This window comes from Brienomyrus brachyistius, chromosome 20, assembly GCF_023856365.1.
Source record: "Brienomyrus brachyistius isolate T26 chromosome 20, BBRACH_0.4, whole genome shotgun sequence".
NCBI lineage: Eukaryota > Metazoa > Chordata > Actinopteri > Osteoglossiformes > Mormyridae > Brienomyrus > Brienomyrus brachyistius.
Genome location: NC_064552.1, coordinates 17,699,760 through 17,719,658, shown reverse-complemented (window position 1 = coordinate 17,719,658; position 19,899 = coordinate 17,699,760). Strand labels below are relative to the sequence as shown.

The following is a 19,899-nucleotide window of genomic DNA, read 5'->3' as shown; positions in this document are numbered from 1 at the left end:
ATCCTCCATTTCTTTTTCTCACCACGACGCAGGTGAATCTGGCACGACTGTGTTCTTATAATCACGTCGGACACTTTCATTTTCCTTACCTCTGATCTCCAAGCACTCCGACCACCGGGAGAAAGAGAGCCCCGTATGGGGATCTAACCCATGACCTTGGCGTTATTAGCACCACGCTCTAACCAGCTGAGCTAACCGGCCAAGCGGCAGAAAAAATCGGCTACACCACATGCAAAAAGTGCAAAAGAAACGTTTTTGGGCAATAGTGCGCCTTGGGGCGCAAAACTGAGCCCATGACAGGTCCCACCGAGATTTGAACTTGGATCGCTGGATTCAGAGCCCAGAGTGCTGACCATTACACCATGGAACCAGCGGGTACATCGCAGCCCAAGGCGGAGACGAGCTCCAAGACTCACGTCACGTGCTGCCAGAACCCGGGATTGAACCAGGGACCTTTAGATCTTCAGTCTAACGCTCTCCCAACTGAGCTATTCCGGCACAACCGTGAGCTCCACTCTTGCCGTTTTCTGCCTCTTTCTTTGGAGCCCATCTCCCCACCTGAGCCACATGCAGTGAATGTCAACCTGGAGCAGCAGCAAGCTATGAGAAGTGTCCGATTTTAAGCCATAGTACGGTACACGAGTCAGGTGAGAGGCTCTTCTCAAGCTAACACGAGACTGTTGCTCAACAAAGACAATATGTCAGACAGTGGAATGTGTGAGAAAGTGCACAGATGCAAGGATGGGCAAGAAGGCGGTCAGAAGTGTGAAGCTGAGATGCCTCTGTGTAGTTTTTAGCTAGGGGAACTGTAATGAGCCAGCCTCAGGGCTCCGCTTGCCAGGGGTTGAGCGGAAATGTGGAGTACCTGTCTTGAGATAAGACTGAATTAGCTGGAGTTCAGCGCTGAGTGTACAGTTATTAAAAGAGCCGCTTTGCATTGGCCGGGAATCGAACCCGGGCCTCCCGCGTGGCAGGCGAGAATTCTACCACTGAACCACCCATGCAAACACACGAGGCCGGCTTTCCGCCGAAAGACCGGAAAAATTGCTAAAGCAAAAACGGAGTGATGACAGCTCATTTCACACAACTGTTAAGATCAACGGAGTATTTATAAATTGAAGTGCTTGAAGCACAAGAACTCTGGGACCTTCTAGTGGAAGTGCTGCTTCGGGATGCTTGACAACTCCGTCGACTTTTCCAATAAATGCCTCCAAAAAAGCTCGTTCCATCAGAAACTTGTAAACAACACCAGAAGGCAGCATGGTTTTACAGTGCGGGTTGGATTTTTCTTCAAGAACTACTACGCTCTTTGAGCAAATTGTGTATGTAGACGTACACTTTGCCAGTCCACTTGCTGCAGAATTGTCAGCTAAGAGAAATGCGTGTATCCTCCATTTCTTTTTCTCACCACGACGCAGGTGAATCTGGCACGACTGTGTTCTTATAATCACGTCGGACACTTTCATTTTCCTTACCTCTGATCTCCAAGCACTCCGACCACCGGGAGAAAGAGAGGCCCGTATGGGGATCGAACCCATGACCTTGGCGTTATTAGCACCACGCTCTAACCAGCTGAGCTAACCGGCCAAGCGGCAGAAAAAATCGGCTACACCACATGCAAAAAGTGCAAAAGAAACGTTTTTGGGCAATAGTGCGCCTTGGGGCGCAAAACTGAGCCCATGACAGGTCCCACCGAGATTTGAACTTGGATCGCTGGATTCAGAGCGCTGACCATTACACCATGGAACCAGCGGGTACATCGCAGCCCAAGGCGGAGACGAGCTCCAAGACTCACTTCACGTGCTGCCAGAACCCGGGATTGAACCAGGGACCTTTAGATCTTCAGTCTAACGCTCTCCCAACTGAGCTATTCCGGCACAACCGTGAGCTCCACTCTTGCCATTTTCTGCCTCTTTCTTTGGAGCCCATCTCCCCACCTGAGCCACATGCAGTGAATGTCAACCTGGAGCAGCAGCAAGCTATGAGAAGTGTCCGATTTTAAGCCATAGTACGGTACACGAGTCAGGTGAGAGGCTCTTCTCAAGCTAACACGAGACTGTTGCTCAACAAAGACAATATGTCAGACAGTGGAATGTGTGAGAAAGTGCACAGATGCAAGGATGGGCAAGAAGGCGGTCAGAAGTGTGAAGCTGAGATGCCTCTGTGTAGTTTTTAGCTAGGGGAACTGTAATGAGCCAGCCTCAGGGCTCCGCTTGCCAGGGGTTGAGCGGAAATGTGGAGTACCTGTCTTGAGATAAGACTGAATTAGCTGGAGTTCAGCGCTGAGTGTACAGTTATTAAAAGAGCCGCTTTGCATTGGCCGGGAATCGAACCCGGGCCTCCCGCGTGGCAGGCGAGAATTCTACCACTGAACCACCCATGCAAACACACGAGGCCGGCTTTCCGCCGAAAGACCGGAAAAATTGCTAAAGCAAAAACGGAGTGATGACAGCTCATTTCACACAACTGTTAAGATCAACGGAGTATTTATAAATTGAAGTGCTTGAAGCACAAGAACTCTGGGACCTTCTAGTGGAAGTGCTGCTTCGGGATGCTTGACAACTCCGTCGACTTTTCCAATAAATGCCTCCAAAAAAGCTCGTTCCATCAGAAACTTGTAAGCAACACCAGAAGGCAGCATGGTTTTACAGTGCGGGTTGGATTTTTCTTCAAGAACTACTACGCTCTTTGAGCAAATTGTGTATGTAGACGTACACTTTGCCAGTCCACTTGCTGCAGAATTGTCAGCTAAGAGAAATGCGTGTATCCTCCATTTCTTTTACTCACCACGACGCAGGTGAATCTGGCACAACTGTGTTCTTATAATCACGTCGGACACTTTCATTTTCCTTACCTCTGATCTCCAAGCACTCCGACCACCGGGAGAAAGAGAGGCCCGTATGGGGATCGAACCCATGACCTTGGCGTTATTAGCACCACGCTCTAACCAGCTGAGCTAACCGGCCAAGCGGCAGAAAAAATCGGCTACACCACATGCAAAAAGTGCAAAAGAAACGTTTTTGGGCAATAGTGCGCCTTGGGGCGCAAAACTGAGCCCATGACAGGTCCTACCGAGATTTGAACTTCGATCGCTGGATTCAGAGCGCTGACCATTACACCATGGAACCAGCGGGTACATCGCAGCCCAAGGCGGAGACGAGCTCCAAGACTCACTTCACGTGCTGCCAGAACCCGGGATTGAACCAGGGACCTTTAGATCTTCAGTCTAACGCTCTCCCAACTGAGCTATTCCGGCACAACTGTGAGTTCCACTCTTGCCGTTTTCTGCCTCTTTCTTTGGAGCCCATCTCCCCACCTGAGCCACATGCAGTGAATGTCAACCTGGAGCAGCAGCAAGCTATGAGAAGTGTCCGTTTTTAAGCCATAGTACGGTACACGAGTCAGGTGAGAGGCTCTTCTCAAGCTAACACGAGACTGTTGCTCAACAAAGACAATATGTCAGACAGTGGAATGTGTGAGAAAGTGCACAGATGCAAGGATGGGCAAGAAGGCGGTCAGAAGTGTGAAGCTGAGATGCCTCTGTGTAGTTTTTAGCTAGGGGAACTGTAATGAGCCAGCCTCAGGGCTCCGCTTGCCAGGGGTTGAGCGGAAATGTGGAGTACCTGTCTTGAGATAAGACTGAATTAGCTGGAGTTCAGCGCTGAGTGTACAGTTATTAAAAAAGCCGCTTTGCATTGGCCGGGAATCGAACCCGGGCCTCCCGCGTGGCAGGCGAGAATTCTACCACTGAACCACCCATGCAAACACACGAGGCCGGCTTTCCGCCGAAAGACCGGAAAAATTGCTAAAGCAAAAACGGAGTGATGACAGCTCATTTCACACAACTGTTAAGATCAACGGAGTATTTATAAATTGAAGTGCTTGAAGCACAAGAACTCTGGGACCTTCTAGTGGAAGTGCTGCTTCGGGATGCTTGACAACTCCGTCGACTTTTCCAATAAATGCCTCCAAAAAAGCTCGTTCCATCAGAAAGTTGTAAACAACACCAGAAGGCAGCATGGTTTTACAGTGCGGGTTGGATTTTTCTTCACGAACTACTACACTCTTTGAGCAAATTGTGTATGTAGACGTACACTTTACCAGTCCACTTGCTGCAGAATTGTCAGCTAAGAGAAATGCGTGTATCCTCCATTTCTTTTTCTCACCACGACGCAGGTGAATCTGGCACGACTGTGTTCTTATAATCACGTCGGACACTTTCATTTTCCCGACCTCTGATCTCCAAGCACTCCGACCACCGGGAGAAAGAGAAAGCGTGGCCCGTATGGGGATCGAACCCATGACCTTGGCGTTATTAGCACCACGCCCTAACCAGCTGAGCTAACCGGCCAAGCGGCAGAAAAGGTCGGCTACACCACATGCAAAAAGTGCAAAAGAAACGTTTTTGGGCAAGAGTGCGCCTTGGGGCGCAAAACTGAGCCCATGACAGGTCCCACCGAGATTTGAACTCGGATCGCTGGATTCAGAGCCCAGAGTGCTAAGCATTACACCATGGAACCAGCGGGTACATCACAGCCCAAGGCGGAGACGAGCTCCAAGACTCACGTCACGTGCTGCCAGAACCCGCGATTGAACCAGGGACCTTTAGATCTTCAGTCTAACGCTCTCCCAACTGAGCTATTCCGGCAGAACCGAGAGCTCCACTCTTGCCGTTTTCTGCCTCTTTCTTTGGAGCCCATCTCCCCACCTGAGCCACATGCAGTGAATGTCAACCTGGAGCAGCAGCAAGCTATGAGAAGTGTCCGATTTTAAGCCATAGTACGGTACACGAGTCAGGTGAGAGGCTCTTCTCAAGCTAACACGAGACTGTTGCTCAACAAAGACAATATGTCAGACAGTGGAATGTGTGAGAAAGTGCACAGAGGCAAGGATGGGCAAGAAGGCGGTCAGAAGTGTGAAGCTGAGATGCCTCTGTGTAGTTTTTAGCTAGGGGAACTGTAATGAGCCAGCCTCAGGGCTCCGCTTGCCAGGGGTTGAGCGGAAATGTGGAGTACCTGTCTTGAGATAAGACTGAATTAGCTGGAGTTCAGCGCTGAGTGTACAGTTATTAAAAGAGCCGCTTTGCATTGGCCGGGAATGGAACCCGGGCCTCCCGCGTGGCAGGCGAGAATTCTACCACTGAACCACCCATGCAAACACACGAGACCAGCTTTCCGCCGAATGACCGGAAAAATTGCTAAAGCAAAAACGGAGTGATGACAGCTCATTTCACACAACTGTTAAGATCAATGGAGTATTTATAAATTGAAGTGCTTGAAGCACAAGAACTCTGGGACCTTCTAGTGGAAGTGCTGCTTCGGGATGCTTGACAACTCCGTCGACTTTTCCAATAAATGCCTCCAAAAAAGCTCGTTCCATCAGAAACTTGTAAACAACACCAGAAGGCAGCATGGTTTTACAGTGCGGGTTGGATTTTTCTTCAAGAACTACTACGCTCTTTGAGCAAATTGTGTATGTAGACGTACACTTTGCCAGTTCACTTGCTGCAGAATTGTCAGCTAAGAGAAATGCGTGTATCCTCCATTTCTTTTTCTCACCACGACGCAGGTGAATCTGGCACGACTGTGTTCTTATAATCACGTCGGACACTTTCATTTTCCTTACCTCTGATCTCCAAGCACTCCGACCACCGGGAGAAAGAGAGGCCCGTATGGGGATCGAACCCATGACCTTGGCGTTATTAGCACCACGCTCTAACCAGCTGAGCTAACCGGCCAAGCGGCAGCAAAAATCGGCTACACCACATGCAAAAAGTGCAAAAGAAACGTTTTTGGGCAATAGTGCGCCTTGGGGCGCAAAACTGAGCCCATGACAGGTCCCACCGAGATTTGAACTTGGATCGCTGAATTCAGAGCGCTGACCATTACACCATGGAACCAGCGGGTACATCGCAGCCCAAGGCGGAGACGAGCTCCAAGACTCACTTCACGTGCTGCCAGAACCCGGGATTGAACCAGGGACCTTTAGATCTTCAGTCTAACGCTCTCCCAACTGAGCTATTCCGGCACAACTGTGAGCTCCACTCTTGCCGTTTTCTGCCTCTTTCTTTGGAGCCCATCTCCCCACCTGAGCCACATGCAGTGAATGTCAACCTGGAGCAGCAGCAAGCTATGAGAAGTGTCCGATTTTAAGCCATAGTACGGTACACGAGTCAGGTGAGAGGCTCTTCTCAAGCTAACACGAGACTGTTGCTCAACAAAGACAATATGTCAGACAGTGGAATGTGTGAGAAAGTGCACAGATGCAAGGATGGGCAAGAAGGCGGTCAGAAGTGTGAAGCTGAGATGCCTCTGTGTAGTTTTTAGCTAGGGGAACTGTAATGAGCCAGCCTCAGGGCTCCGCTTGCCAGGGGTTGAGCGGAAATGTGGAGTACCTGTCTTGAGATAAGACTGAATTAGCTGGAGTTCAGCGCTGAGTGTACAGTTATTAAAAGAGCCGCTTTGCATTGGCCGGGAATCGAACCCGGGCCTCCCGCGTGGCAGGCGAGAATTCTACCACTGAACCACCCATGCAAACTCACGAGACCAGCTTTCCGCCGAAAGACCGGAAAAATTGCTAAAGCAAAAACGGAGTGATGACAGCTCATTTCACACAACTGTTAAGATCAACGGAGTATTTATAAATTGAAGTGCTTGAAGCACAAGAACTCTGGGACCTTCTAGTGGAAGTGCTGCTTCGGGATGCTTGACAACTCCGTCGACTTTTCCAATAAATGCCTCCAAAAAAGCTCGTTCCATCAGAAACTTGTAAACAACACCAGAAGGCAGCATGGTTTTACAGTGCGGGTTGGATTTTTCTTCAAGAACTACTACGCTCTTTGAGCAAATTGTGTATGTAGACGTACACTTTGCCAGTTCACTTGCTGCAGAATTGTCAGCTAAGAGAAATGCGTGTATCCTCCATTTCTTTTTCTCACCACGACGCAGGTGAATCTGGCACGACTGTGTTCTTATAATCACGTCGGACACTTTCATTTTCCTTACCTCTGATCTCCAAGCACTCCGACCACCGGGAGAAAGAGAGGCCCGTATGGGGATCGAACCCATGACCTTGGCGTTATTAGCACCACGCTCTAACCAGCTGAGCTAACCGGCCAAGCGGCAGCAAAAATCGGCTACACCACATGCAAAAAGTACAAAAGAAACGTTTTTGGGCAATAGTGCGCCTTGGGGCGCAAAACTGAGCCCATGACAGGTCCCACCGAGATTTGAACTTGGATCGCTGGATTCAGAGCGCTGACCATTACACCATGGAACCAGCGGGTACATCGCAGCCCAAGGCGGAGACGAGCTCCAAGACTCACTTCACGTGCTGCCAGAACCCGGGATTGAACCAGGGACCTTTAGATCTTCAGTCTAACGCTCTCCCAACTGAGCTATTCCGGCACAACCGTGAGCTCCACTCTTGCCGTTTTCTGCCTCTTTCTTTGGAGCCCATCTCCCCACCTGAGCCACATGCAGTGAATGTCAACCTGGAGCAGCAGCAAGCTATGAGAAGTGTCCGATTTTAAGCCATAGTACGGTACACGAGTCAGGTGAGAGGCTCTTCTCAAGCTAACACGAGACTGTTGCTCAACAAAGACAATATGTCAGACAGTGGAATGTGTGAGAAAGTGCACAGATGCAAGGATGGGCAAGAAGGCGGTCAGAAGTGTGAAGCTGAGATGCCTCTGTGTAGTTTTTAGCTAGGGGAACTGTAATGAGCCAGCCTCAGGGCTCCGCTTGCCAGGGGTTGAGCGGAAATGTGGAGTACCTGTCTTGAGATAAGACTGAATTAGCTGGAGTTCAGCGCTGAGTGTACAGTTATTAAAAGAGCCGCTTTGCATTGGCCGGGAATCGAACCCGGGCCTCCCGCGTGGCAGGCGAGAATTCTACCACTGAACCACCCATGCAAACACACGAGGCCGGCTTTCCGCCGAAAGACCGGAAAAATTGCTAAAGCAAAAACGGAGTGATGACAGCTCATTTCACACAACTGTTAAGATCAACGGAGTATTTATAAATTGAAGTGCTTGAAGCACAAGAACTCTGGGACCTTCTAGTGGAAGTGCTGCTTCGGGATGCTTGACAACTCCGTCGACTTTTCCAATAAATGCCTCCAAAAAAGCTCGTTCCATCAGAAAGTTGTAAACAACACCAGAAGGCAGCATGGTTTTACAGTGCGGGTTGGATTTTTCTTCACGAACTACTACGCTCTTTGAGCAAATTGTGTATGTAGACGTACACTTTGCCAGTCCACTTGCTGCAAAATTGTCAGCTAAGAGAAATGCGTGTATCCTCCATTTCTTTTTCTCACCACGACACAGGTGAATCTGGCACGACTGTGTTCTTATAATCACGTCGGACACTTTCATTTTCCCGACCTCTGATCTCCAAGCACTCCGACCACCGGGAGAAAGAGAAAGCGTGGCCCGTATGGGGATCGAACCCATGACCTTGGCGTTATTAGCACCACGCTCTAACCAGCTGAGCTAACCGGCCAAGCGGCAGAAAAGGTCGGCTACACCACATGCAAAAAGTGCAAAAGAAACGTTTTTGGGCAAGAGTGCGCCTTGGGGCGCAAAACTGAGCCCATGACAGGTCCCACCGAGATTTGAACTCGGATCGCTCGATTCAGAGCCCAGAGTGCTAACCATTACACCATGGAACCAGCCGGTACATCGCAGCCCAAGGCGGAGACGAGCTCCAAGACTCACGTCACGTGCTGCCAGAACCCGGGATTGAATCAGGGACCTTTAGATCTTCAGTCTAACGCTCTCCCAACTGAGCTATTCCGGCACAACCGTGAGCTCCACTCTTGCCGTTTTCTGCCTCTTTCTTTGGAGCCCATCTCCCCACCTGAGCCACATGCAGTGAATGTCAACCTGGAGCAGCAGCAAGCTATGAGAAGTGTCCGATTTTAAGCCATAGTACGGTACACGAGTCAGGTGAGAGGCTCTTCTCAAGCTAACACGAGACTGTTGCTCAACAAAGACAATATGTCAGACAGTGGAATGTGTGAGAAAGTGCACAGATGCAAGGATGGGCAAGAAGGCGGTCAGAAGTGTGAAGCTGAGATGCCTCTGTGTAGTTTTTAGCTAGGGGAACTGTAATGAGCCAGCCTCAGGGCTCCGCTTGCCAGGGGTTGAGCGGAAATGTGGAGTACCTGTCTTGAGATAAGACTGAATTAGCTGGAGTTCAGCGCTGAGTGTACAGTTATTAAAAGAGCCGCTTTGCATTGGCCGGGAATCGAACCCGGGCCTCCCGCGTGGCAGGCGAGAATTCTACCACTGAACCACCCATGCAAACACACGAGGCCGGCTTTCCGCCGAAAGACCGGAAAAATTGCTAAAGCAAAAACGGAGTGATGACAGCTCATTTCACACAACTGTTAAGATCAACGGAGTATTTATAAATTGAAGTGCTTGAAGCACAAGAACTCTGGGACCTTCTAGTGGAAGTGCTGCTTCGGGATGCTTGACAACTCCGTCGACTTTTCCAATAAATGCCTCCAAAAAAGCTCGTTCCATCAGAAAGTTGTAAACAACACCAGAAGGCAGCATGGTTTTACAGTGCGGGTTGGATTTTTCTTCACGAACTACTACGCTCTTTGAGCAAATTGTGTATGTAGACGTACACTTTGCCAGTCCACTTGCTGCAGAATTGTCAGCTAAGAGAAATGCGTGTATCCTCCATTTCTTTTTCTCACCACGACACAGGTGAATCTGGCACGACTGTGTTCTTATAATCACGTCGGACACTTTCATTTTCCCGACCTCTGATCTCCAAGCACTCCGACCACCGGGAGAAAGAGAAAGCGTGGCCCGTATGGGGATCGAACCCATGACCTTGGCGTTATTAGCACCACGCTCTAACCAGCTGAGCTAACCGGCCAAGCGGCAGAAAAGGTCGGCTACACCACATGCAAAAAGTGCAAAAGAAACGTTTTTGGGCAAGAGTGCGCCTTGGGGCGCAAAACTGAGCCCATGACAGGTCCCACCGAGATTTGAACTCGGATCGCTCGATTCAGAGCCCAGAGTGCTAACCATTACACCATGGAACCAGCCGGTACATCGCAGCCCAAGGCGGAGACGAGCTCCAAGACTCACGTCACGTGCTGCCAGAACCCGGGATTGAATCAGGGACCTTTAGATCTTCAGTCTAACGCTCTCCCAACTGAGCTATTCCGGCACAACCGTGAGCTCCACTCTTGCCGTTTTCTGCCTCTTTCTTTGGAGCCCATCTCCCCACCTGAGCCACATGCAGTGAATGTCAACCTGGAGCAGCAGCAAGCTATGAGAAGTGTCCGATTTTAAGCCATAGTACGGTACACGAGTCAGGTGAGAGGCTCTTCTCAAGCTAACACGAGACTGTTGCTCAACAAAGACAATATGTCAGACAGTGGAATGTGTGAGAAAGTGCACAGATGCAAGGATGGGCAAGAAGGCGGTCAGAAGTGTGAAGCTGAGATGCCTCTGTGTAGTTTTTAGCTAGGGGAACTGTAATGAGCCAGCCTCAGGGCTCCGCTTGCCAGGGGTTGAGCGGAAATGTGGAGTACCTGTCTTGAGATAAGACTGAATTAGCTGGAGTTCAGCGCTGAGTGTACAGTTATTAAAAGAGCCGCTTTGCATTGGCCAGGAATCGAACCCGGGCCTCCCGCGTGGCAGGCGAGAATTCTACCACTGAACCACCCATGCAAACACACGAGGCCGGCTTTCCGCCGAAAGACCGGAAAAATTGCTAAAGCAAAAACGGAGCGATGACAGCTCATTTCACACAACTGTTAAGATCAACGGAGTATTTATAAATTGAAGTGCTTGAAGCACAAGAACTCTGGGACCTTCTAGTGGAAGTGCTGCTTCGGGATGCTTGACAACTCCGTCGACTTTTCCAATAAATGCCTCCAAAAAAGCTCGTTCCATCAGAAAGTTGTAAACAACACCAGAAGGCAGCATGGTTTTACAGTGCGGGTTGGATTTTTCTTCACGAACTACTACGCTCTTTGAGCAAATTGTGTATGTAGACGTACACTTTGCCAGTCCACTTGCTGCAGAATTGTCAGCTAAGAGAAATGCGTGTATCCTCCATTTCTTTTTCTCACCACGACACAGGTGAATCTGGCACGACTGTGTTCTTATAATCACGTCGGACACTTTCATTTTCCCGACCTCTGATCTCCAAGCACTCCGACCACCGGGAGAAAGAGAAAGCGTGGCCCGTATGGGGATCGAACCCATGACCTTGGCGTTATTAGCACCACGCTCTAACCAGCTGAGCTAACCGGCCAAGCGGCAGAAAAGGTCGGCTACACCACATGCAAAAAGTGCAAAAGAAACGTTTTTGGGCAAGAGTGCGCCTTGGGGCGCAAAACTGAGCCCATGACAGGTCCCACCGAGATTTGAACTCGGATCGCTCGATTCAGAGCCCAGAGTGCTAACCATTACACCATGGAACCAGCCGGTACATCGCAGCCCAAGGCGGAGACGAGCTCCAAGACTCACGTCACGTGCTGCCAGAACCCGGGATTGAATCAGGGACCTTTAGATCTTCAGTCTAACGCTCTCCCAACTGAGCTATTCCGGCACAACCGTGAGCTCCACTCTTGCCGTTTTCTGCCTCTTTCTTTGGAGCCCATCTCCCCACCTGAGCCACATGCAGTGAATGTCAACCTGGAGCAGCAGCAAGCTATGAGAAGTGTCCGATTTTAAGCCATAGTACGGTACACGAGTCAGGTGAGAGGCTCTTCTCAAGCTAACACGAGACTGTTGCTCAACAAAGACAATATGTCAGACAGTGGAATGTGTGAGAAAGTGCACAGATGCAAGGATGGGCCAGAAGGCGGTCAGAAGTGTGAAGCTGAGATGCCTCTGTGTAGTTTTTAGCTAGGGGAACTGTAATGAGCCAGCCTCAGGGCTCCGCTTGCCAGGGGTTGAGCGGAAATGTGGAGTACCTGTCTTGAGATAAGACTGAATTAGCTGGAGTTCAGCGCTGAGTGTACAGTTATTAAAAGAGCCGCTTTGCATTGGCCAGGAATCGAACCCGGGCCTCCCGCGTGGCAGGCGAGAATTCTACCACTGAACCACCCATGCAAACACACGAGGCCGGCTTTCCGCCGAAAGACCGGAAAAATTGCTAAAGCAAAAACGGAGCGATGACAGCTCATTTCACACAACTGTTAAGATCAACGGAGTATTTATAAATTGAAGTGCTTGAAGCACAAGAACTCTGGGACCTTCTAGTGGAAGTGCTGCTTCGGGATGCTTGACAACTCCGTCGACTTTTCCAATAAATGCCTCCAAAAAAGCTCGTTCCATCAGAAACTTGTAAACAACACCAGAAGGCAGCATGGTTTTACAGTGCGGGTTGGATTTTTCTTCAAGAACTACTACGCTCTTTGAGCAAATTGTGTATGTAGACGTACACTTTGCCAGTCCACTTGCTGCAGAATTGTCAGCTAAGAGAAATGCGTGTATCCTCCATTTCTTTTTCTGACCACGACGCAGGTGAATCTGGCACGACTGTGTTCTTATAATCACGTCGGACACTTTCATTTTCCTTACCTCTGATCTCCAAGCACTCCGACCACCGGGAGAAAGAGAAAGCGTGGCCCGTATGGGGATCGAACCCATGACCTTGGCGTTATTAGCACCACGCTCTAACCAGCTGAGCTAACCGGCCAAGTGGCAGAAAAGGTCGGCTACATCACATGCAAAAAGTGCAAAAGAAATGTTTTTGAGCCAGAGTGCGCCATGGGGCGCAAAACTGAGCCCATGATAGGTCCCACCGAGATTTGAACTCGGATCGCTGGATTCAAAGCCCAGAGTGCTAACCATTACACCATGGAACCAGCTGGTGCATTGCAGCCCAGGCGGAGACGAGCTCCAAAACGCATGTCACGTGCTGCCAGAACCCGGGATTGAACCAAGGACCTATAGATCTTCAGTCTAACGCTCTCCCAACTGAGCTATTCCGGCACAACTGTGAGCTCCACTCTTGCCATTTTCTGCCTCTTTCTTTGGAGCCCATCTCCCCACCTGAGCCACATGCAGTGAATGTCAACCTGGAGCAGCAGCAAGCTATGAGAAGTGTCCGATTTTAAGCCATAGTACGGTACACGAGTCAGGTGAGAGGCTCTTCTCAAGCTAACACGAGACTGTTGCTCAACAAAGACAATATGTCAGACAGTGGAATGTGTGAGAAAGTGCACAGATGCAAGGATGGGCAAGAAGGCGGTCAGAAGTGTGAAGCTGAGATGCCTCTGTGTAGTTTTTAGCTAGGGGAACTGTAATGAGCCAGCCTCAAGGCTCCGCTTGCCAGGGGTTGAGCGGAAATGTGGAGTACCTGTCTTGAGATAAGACTGAATTAGCTGGAGTTCAGCGCTGAGTGTACAGTTATTAAAAGAGCCGCTTTGCATTGGCCGGGAATCGAACCCGGGCCTCCCGCGTGGCAGGCGAGAATTCTACCACTGAACCACCCATGCAAACACACGAGACCGGCTTTCCGCCGAAAGACCGGAAAAATTGCTAAAGCAAAAACGGAGTGATGACAGCTCATTTCACACAACTGTTAAGATCAACGGAGTATTTATAAATTGAAGTGCTTGAAGCACAAGAACTCTGGGACCTTCTAGTGGAAGTGCTGCTTCGGGATGCTTGACAACTCCGTCGACTTTTCCAATAAATGCCTCCAAAAAAGCTCGTTCCATCAGAAAGTTGTAAACAACACCAGAAGGCAGCATGGTTTTACAGTGCGGGTTGGATTTTTCTTCAAGAACTACTACGCTCTTTGAGCAAATTGTGTATGTAGACGTACACTTTGCCAGTCCACTTGCTGCAGAATTGTCAGCTAAGAGAAATGCGTGTATCCTCCATTTCTTTTTCTCACCACGACGCAGGTGAATCTGGCACGACTGTGTTCTTATAATCACGTCGGACACTTTCATTTTCCTTACCTCTGATCTCCAAGCACTCCGACCACCGGGAGAAAGAGAAAGCGTGGCCCGTATGGGGATCGAACCCATGACCTTGGCGTTATTAGCACCACGCTCTAACCAGCTGAGCTAACCGGCCAAGTGGCAGAAAAGGTCGGCTACATCACATGCAAAAAGTGCAAAAGAAATGTTTTTGAGCCAGAGTGCGCCATGGGGCGCAAAACTGAGCCCATGATAGGTCCCACCGAGATTTGAACTCGGATCGCTGGATTCAAAGCCCAGAGTGCTAACCATTACACCATGGAACCAGCTGGTGCATTGCAGCCCAGGCGGAGACGAGCTCCAAAACGCATGTCACGTGCTGCCAGAACCCGGGATTGAACCAAGGACCTATAGATCTTCAGTCTAACGCTCTCCCAACTGAGCTATTCCGGCACAACTGTGAGCTCCACTCTTGCCATTTTCTGCCTCTTTCTTTGGAGCCCATCTCCCCACCTGAGCCACATGCAGTGAATGTCAACCTGGAGCAGCAGCAAGCTATGAGAAGTGTCCGATTTTAAGCCATAGTACGGTACACGAGTCAGGTGAGAGGCTCTTCTCAAGCTAACACGAGACTGTTGCTCAACAAAGACAATATGTCAGACAGTGGAATGTGTGAGAAAGTGCACAGATGCAAGGATGGGCAAGAAGGCGGTCAGAAGTGTGAAGCTGAGATGCCTCTGTGTAGTTTTTAGCTAGGGGAACTGTAATGAGCCAGCCTCAAGGCTCCGCTTGCCAGGGGTTGAGCGGAAATGTGGAGTACCTGTCTTGAGATAAGACTGAATTAGCTGGAGTTCAGCGCTGAGTGTACAGTTATTAAAAGAGCCGCTTTGCATTGGCCGGGAATCGAACCCGGGCCTCCCGCGTGGCAGGCGAGAATTCTACCACTGAACCACCCATGCAAACACACGAGACCGGCTTTCCGCCGAAAGACCGGAAAAATTGCTAAAGCAAAAACGGAGTGATGACAGCTCATTTCACACAACTGTTAAGATCAACGGAGTATTTATAAATTGAAGTGCTTGAAGCACAAGAACTCTGGGACCTTCTAGTGGAAGTGCTGCTTCGGGATGCTTGACAACTCCGTCGACTTTTCCAATAAATGCCTCCAAAAAAGCTCGTTCCATCAGAAAGTTGTAAACAACACCAGAAGGCAGCATGGTTTTACAGTGCGGGTTGGATTTTTCTTCAAGAACTACTACGCTCTTTGAGCAAATTGTGTATGTAGACGTACACTTTGCCAGTCCACTTGCTGCAGAATTGTCAGCTAAGAGAAATGCGTGTATCCTCCATTTCTTTTTCTCACCACGACGCAGGTGAATCTGGCACGACTGTGTTCTTATAATCACGTCGGACACTTTCATTTTCCTTACCTCTGATCTCCAAGCACTCCGACCACCGGGAGAAAGAGAAAGCGTGGCCCGTATGGGGATCGAACCCATGACCTTGGCGTTATTAGCACCACGCTCTAACCAGCTGAGCTAACCGGCCAAGCGGCAGAAAAGGTCGGCTACACCACATGCAAAAAGTGCAAAAGAAACGTTTTTGGGCAAGAGTGCGCCTTGGGGCGCAAAACTGAGCCCATGACAGGTCCCACCGAGATTTGAACTCGGATCGCTGGATTCAGAGCCCAGAGTGCTAACCATTACACCATGGAACCAGCAGGTACATCGCAGCCCAAGGCGGAGACGAGCTCCAAGACTCACGTCACGTGCTGCCAGAACCCGGGATTGAACCAAGGACCTATAGATCTTCAGTCTAACGCTCTCCCAACTGAGCTATTCCGGCACAACTGTGAGCTCCACTCTTGCCGTTTTCTGCCTATTTCTTTGGAGCCCATCTCCCCACCTGAGCCACATGCAGTGAATGTCAACCTGGAGCAGCAGCAAGCTATGAGAAGTGTCCGATTTTAAGCCATAGTACGGTACACGAGTCAGGTGAGAGGCTCTTCTCAAGTTAACACGAGACTTTTGCTCAACAAAGACAATATGTCAGACAGTGGAATGTGTGAGAAAGTGCACAGATGCAAGGATGGGCAAGAAGGCGTTCAGAAGTGTGAAGCTGAGATGCCTCTGTGTAGTTTTTAGCTAGGGGAACTGTAATGAGCCAGCCTCAGGGCTCCGCTTGCCAGGGGTTGAGCGGAAATGTGGAGTACCTGTCTTGAGATAAGACTGAATTAGCTGGAGTTCAGCGCTGAGTGTACAGTTATTAAAAGAGCCGCTTTGCATTGGCCGGGAATCGAACCCGGGCCTCCCGCGTGGCAGGCGAGAATTCTACCACTGAACCACCCATGCAAACACACGAGACCAGCTTTCCGCCGAAAGACCGGAAAAATTGCTAAAGCAAAAACGGAGTGATGACAGCTCATTTCACACAACTGTTAAGATCAACGGAGTATTTATAAATTGAAGTGCTTGAAGCACAAGAACTCTGGGACCTTCTAGTGGAAGTGCTGCTTCGGGATGCTTGACAACTCCGTCGACTTTTCCAATAAATGCCTCCAAAAAAGCTCGTTCCATCAGAAAGTTGTAAAAAACACCAGAAGGCAGCATGGTTTTACAGTGCGGGTTGGATTTTTCTTCAAGAACTACTACGCTCTTTGAGCAAATTGTGTATGTAGATGTACACTTTGCCAGTCCACTTGCTGCAGAATTGTCAGCTAAGAGAAATGCGTGTATCCTCCATTTCTTTTTCTCACCACGACGCAGGTGAATCTGGCACGACTGTGTTCTTATAATCACGTCGGACACTTTCATTTTCCTTACCTCTGATCTCCAAGCACTCCGACCACCGGGAGAAAGACAAAGCGTGGCCCGTATGGGGATCGAACCCATGACCTTGGCGTTATTAGCACCACGCTCTAACCAGCTGAGCTAACCGGCCAAGCGGCAGAAAAGGTCGGCTACACCACATGCAAAAAGTGCAAAAGAAACGTTTTTGGGCAAGTGTGCGCCTTGGGGCGCAAAACTGAGCCCATGACAGGTCCCACCGAGATTTGAACTCGGATCGCTGGATTCAGAGCCCAGAGTGCTAACCATTACACCATGGAACCAGCAGGTACATCGCAGCCCAAGGCGGAGACGAGCTCCAAGACTCACGTCACGTGCTGCCAGAACCCGGGATTGAACCAAGGACCTATAGATCTTCAGTCTAACGCTCTCCCAACTGAGCTATTCCGGCACAACCGTGAGCTCCACTCTTGCCGTTTTCTGCCTATTTCTTTGGAGCCCATCTCCCCACCTGAGCCACATGCAGTGAATGTCAACCTGGAGCAGTAGCAAGCTATGAGAAGTGTCCGATTTTAAGCCATAGTACGGTACACGAGTCAGGTGAGAGGCTCTTCTCAAGTTAACACGAGACTTTTGCTCAACAAAGACAATATGTCAGACAGTGGAATGTGTGAGAAAGTGCACAGATGCAAGGATGGGCAAGAAGGCGTTCAGAAGTGTGAAGCTGAGATGCCTCTGTGTAGTTTTTAGCTAGGGGAACTGTAATGAGCCAGCCTCAGGGCTCCGCTTGCCAGGGGTTGAGCGGAAATGTGGAGTACCTGTCTTGAGATAAGACTGAATTAGCTGGAGTTCAGCGCTGAGTGTACAGTTATTAAAAGAGCCGCTTTGCATTGGCCGGGAATCGAACCCGGGCCTCCCGCGTGGCAGGCGAGAATTCTACCACTGAACCACCCATGCAAACACACGAGACCAGCTTTCCGCCGAAAGACCGGAAAAATTGCTAAAGCAAAAACGGAGTGATGACAGCTCATTTCACACAACTGTTAAGATCAACGGAGTATTTATAAATTGAAGTGCTTGAAGCACAAGAACTCTGGGACCTTCTAGTGGAAGTGCTGCTTCGGGATGCTTGACAACTCTGTCGACTTTTCCAATAAATGCCTCCAAAAAAGCTCGTTCCATCAGAAACTTGTAAACAACACCAGAAGGCAGCATGGTTTTACAGTGCGGGTTGGATTTTTCTTCAAGAACTACTACGCTCTTTGAGCAAATTGTGTATGTAGACGTACACTTTGCCAGTCCACTTGCTGCAGAATTGTCAGCTAAGAGAAATGCGTGTATCCTCCATTTCTTTTTCTCACCACGACGCAGGTGAATCTGGCACGACTATGTTCTTATCATCACGTCGGACACTTTCATTTTCCCTACCTCTGATCTCCAAGCACTCCGACCACCGGGAGAAAGAGAAAGCGTGGCCCGTATGGGGATCGAACCCATGACCTTGGCGTTATTAGCACCACGCTCTAACCAGCTGAGCTAACCGGCCAAGCGGCAGAAAAGGTCGGCTACACCACATGTAAAAAGTGCAAAAGAAACGTTTTTGGGCAAGAGTGCGCCTTGGGGCGCAAAACTGAGCCCATGACAGGTCCCACCGAGATTTGAACTCGGATCGCTGGATTCAGAGCGCTAACCATTACACCAGGGAACCAGCGGGTACATCGCAGCCCAAGGCGGAGACAAGCTCCAAGACTCACGTCACGTGCTGCCAGAACCCGGGATTGAACCAGGGACCTTTAGATCTTCAGTCTAACGCTTGCCCAACTGAGCTATTCCGGCACAACCGTGAGCTCCACTCTTTCCATTTTCTGCCTCTTTCTTTGGAGCCCATCTCCCCACCTGAGCCACATGCAGTGAATGTCAACCTGGAGCAGCAGCAAGCTATGAGAAGTGTCCGATTTTAAGCCATAGTACGGTACACGAGTCAGGTGAGAGGCTCTTCTCAAGCTAACACGAGACTGTTGCTCAACAAAGACAATATGTCAGACAGTGGAATGTGTGAGAAAGTGCACAGATGCAAGGATGGGCAAGAAGGCGGTCAGAAGTGTGAAGCTGAGATGCCTCTGTGTAGTTTTTAGCTAGGGGAACTGTAATGAGCCAGCCTAAGGACTCCGCTTGCCAGGGGTTGAGCGGAAATGTGGAGTACCTGTCTTGAGATAAGACTGAATTAGCTGGAGTTCAGCGCTGAGTGTACAGTTATTAAAAGAGCCGCTTTGCATTGGCCGGGAATCGAACCCGGGCCTCCCGCGTGGCAGGCGAGAATTCTACCACTGAACCACCCATGCAAACACACGAAACCGGCTTTCCACCGAAAGACCGGAAAAATTACTAAAGCAAAAACAGAGTGATGAGAGCTCATTTCACACAACTGTTAAGATCAACGGAGTATTTATAAATTGAAGTGCTTGAAGCACAAGAACTCTGGGACCTTCTAGTGGAAGTGCTGCTTCGGGATGCTTGACAACTCCGTCGACTTTTCCAATAAATGCCTCCAAAAAAGCTCGTTCCATCAGAAACTTGTAAACAACACCAGAAGGCAGCATGGTTTTACAGTGCGTGTTAAGTTCCACTCTAGTTCCACTCCAAAAGGACACACCGGGACAACTCTTGATTCACCTTTCGTTGAGTTTTATTTACCAACTTAGACTTGTTGGTTTCAAGTTAATCAACCAATGCTTGAACCGTCAGGTTGATAACCTACAAAGCACAGATACAGAGGTTCACTATGTCATTTTGTAAGATGTTAAAACAATACATGAGCTTTTTAGATTACATTAATTAAATTAAGGTAAACAAATGAACCATTGTAAGTATTTCAAATGAATTAATAACATTAATCTAGTGAATTAAGTTAAATCAAATAATAAATTTCATTAAATGCTCGCTTCAAACAACAGAACAGTTAAACATCAAATGTAATAAAGACAATCAAACGTCAAACAGACAATCAAATCAAAATGAAAGCTTTTGCATTTTAGTTCTTTTTAACTAATATAACCTAATAACATTTACCAACCATTGGTGTCTTTGGAGTAAACTCTTGAGTAGAGCTTGCTGTGCTGTTCCTTGGCTTGTTTGAAGACTGAGCTACCATTCCTGTTCAGGTGTTTTCATTTGTGATCAGCAGCCATTTTGTTGGTGCATT

At 49.2% G+C, this 19,899-nt stretch overlaps 9 non-coding genes across 9 annotated transcripts; all 9 read right to left on the bottom strand.

Moving 5' to 3' along the window:
- Positions 1 to 425: 425 nt before the first annotated feature.
- trnaf-gaa (transfer RNA phenylalanine (anticodon GAA)) lies at positions 426 to 498 on the bottom strand. Its single transcript has one exon. It is a non-coding gene; the product is annotated as a tRNA-Phe (tRNA).
- A 1,306-nt stretch (positions 499 to 1,804) lies between these two features.
- On the bottom strand, positions 1,805 to 1,877 carry trnaf-gaa (transfer RNA phenylalanine (anticodon GAA)). The gene has a single exon. It is a non-coding gene; the product is annotated as a tRNA-Phe (tRNA).
- A 1,306-nt stretch (positions 1,878 to 3,183) lies between these two features.
- trnaf-gaa (transfer RNA phenylalanine (anticodon GAA)) lies at positions 3,184 to 3,256 on the bottom strand. The gene has a single exon. It is a non-coding gene; the product is annotated as a tRNA-Phe (tRNA).
- A 2,698-nt stretch (positions 3,257 to 5,954) lies between these two features.
- trnaf-gaa (transfer RNA phenylalanine (anticodon GAA)) lies at positions 5,955 to 6,027 on the bottom strand. The gene has a single exon. It is a non-coding gene; the product is annotated as a tRNA-Phe (tRNA).
- Positions 6,028 to 7,333: 1,306 nt separating this feature from the next.
- On the bottom strand, positions 7,334 to 7,406 carry trnaf-gaa (transfer RNA phenylalanine (anticodon GAA)). Its single transcript has one exon. It is a non-coding gene; the product is annotated as a tRNA-Phe (tRNA).
- A 5,368-nt stretch (positions 7,407 to 12,774) lies between these two features.
- Positions 12,775 to 12,846, bottom strand: trnaq-uug (transfer RNA glutamine (anticodon UUG)). The gene has a single exon. It is a non-coding gene; the product is annotated as a tRNA-Gln (tRNA).
- A 1,319-nt stretch (positions 12,847 to 14,165) lies between these two features.
- Positions 14,166 to 14,237, bottom strand: trnaq-uug (transfer RNA glutamine (anticodon UUG)). The gene has a single exon. It is a non-coding gene; the product is annotated as a tRNA-Gln (tRNA).
- Positions 14,238 to 15,556: 1,319 nt separating this feature from the next.
- trnaq-cug (transfer RNA glutamine (anticodon CUG)) lies at positions 15,557 to 15,628 on the bottom strand. The gene has a single exon. It is a non-coding gene; the product is annotated as a tRNA-Gln (tRNA).
- A 1,320-nt stretch (positions 15,629 to 16,948) lies between these two features.
- On the bottom strand, positions 16,949 to 17,020 carry trnaq-cug (transfer RNA glutamine (anticodon CUG)). The gene has a single exon. It is a non-coding gene; the product is annotated as a tRNA-Gln (tRNA).
- Between the last annotated feature and the right edge of the window lie 2,879 nt (positions 17,021 to 19,899).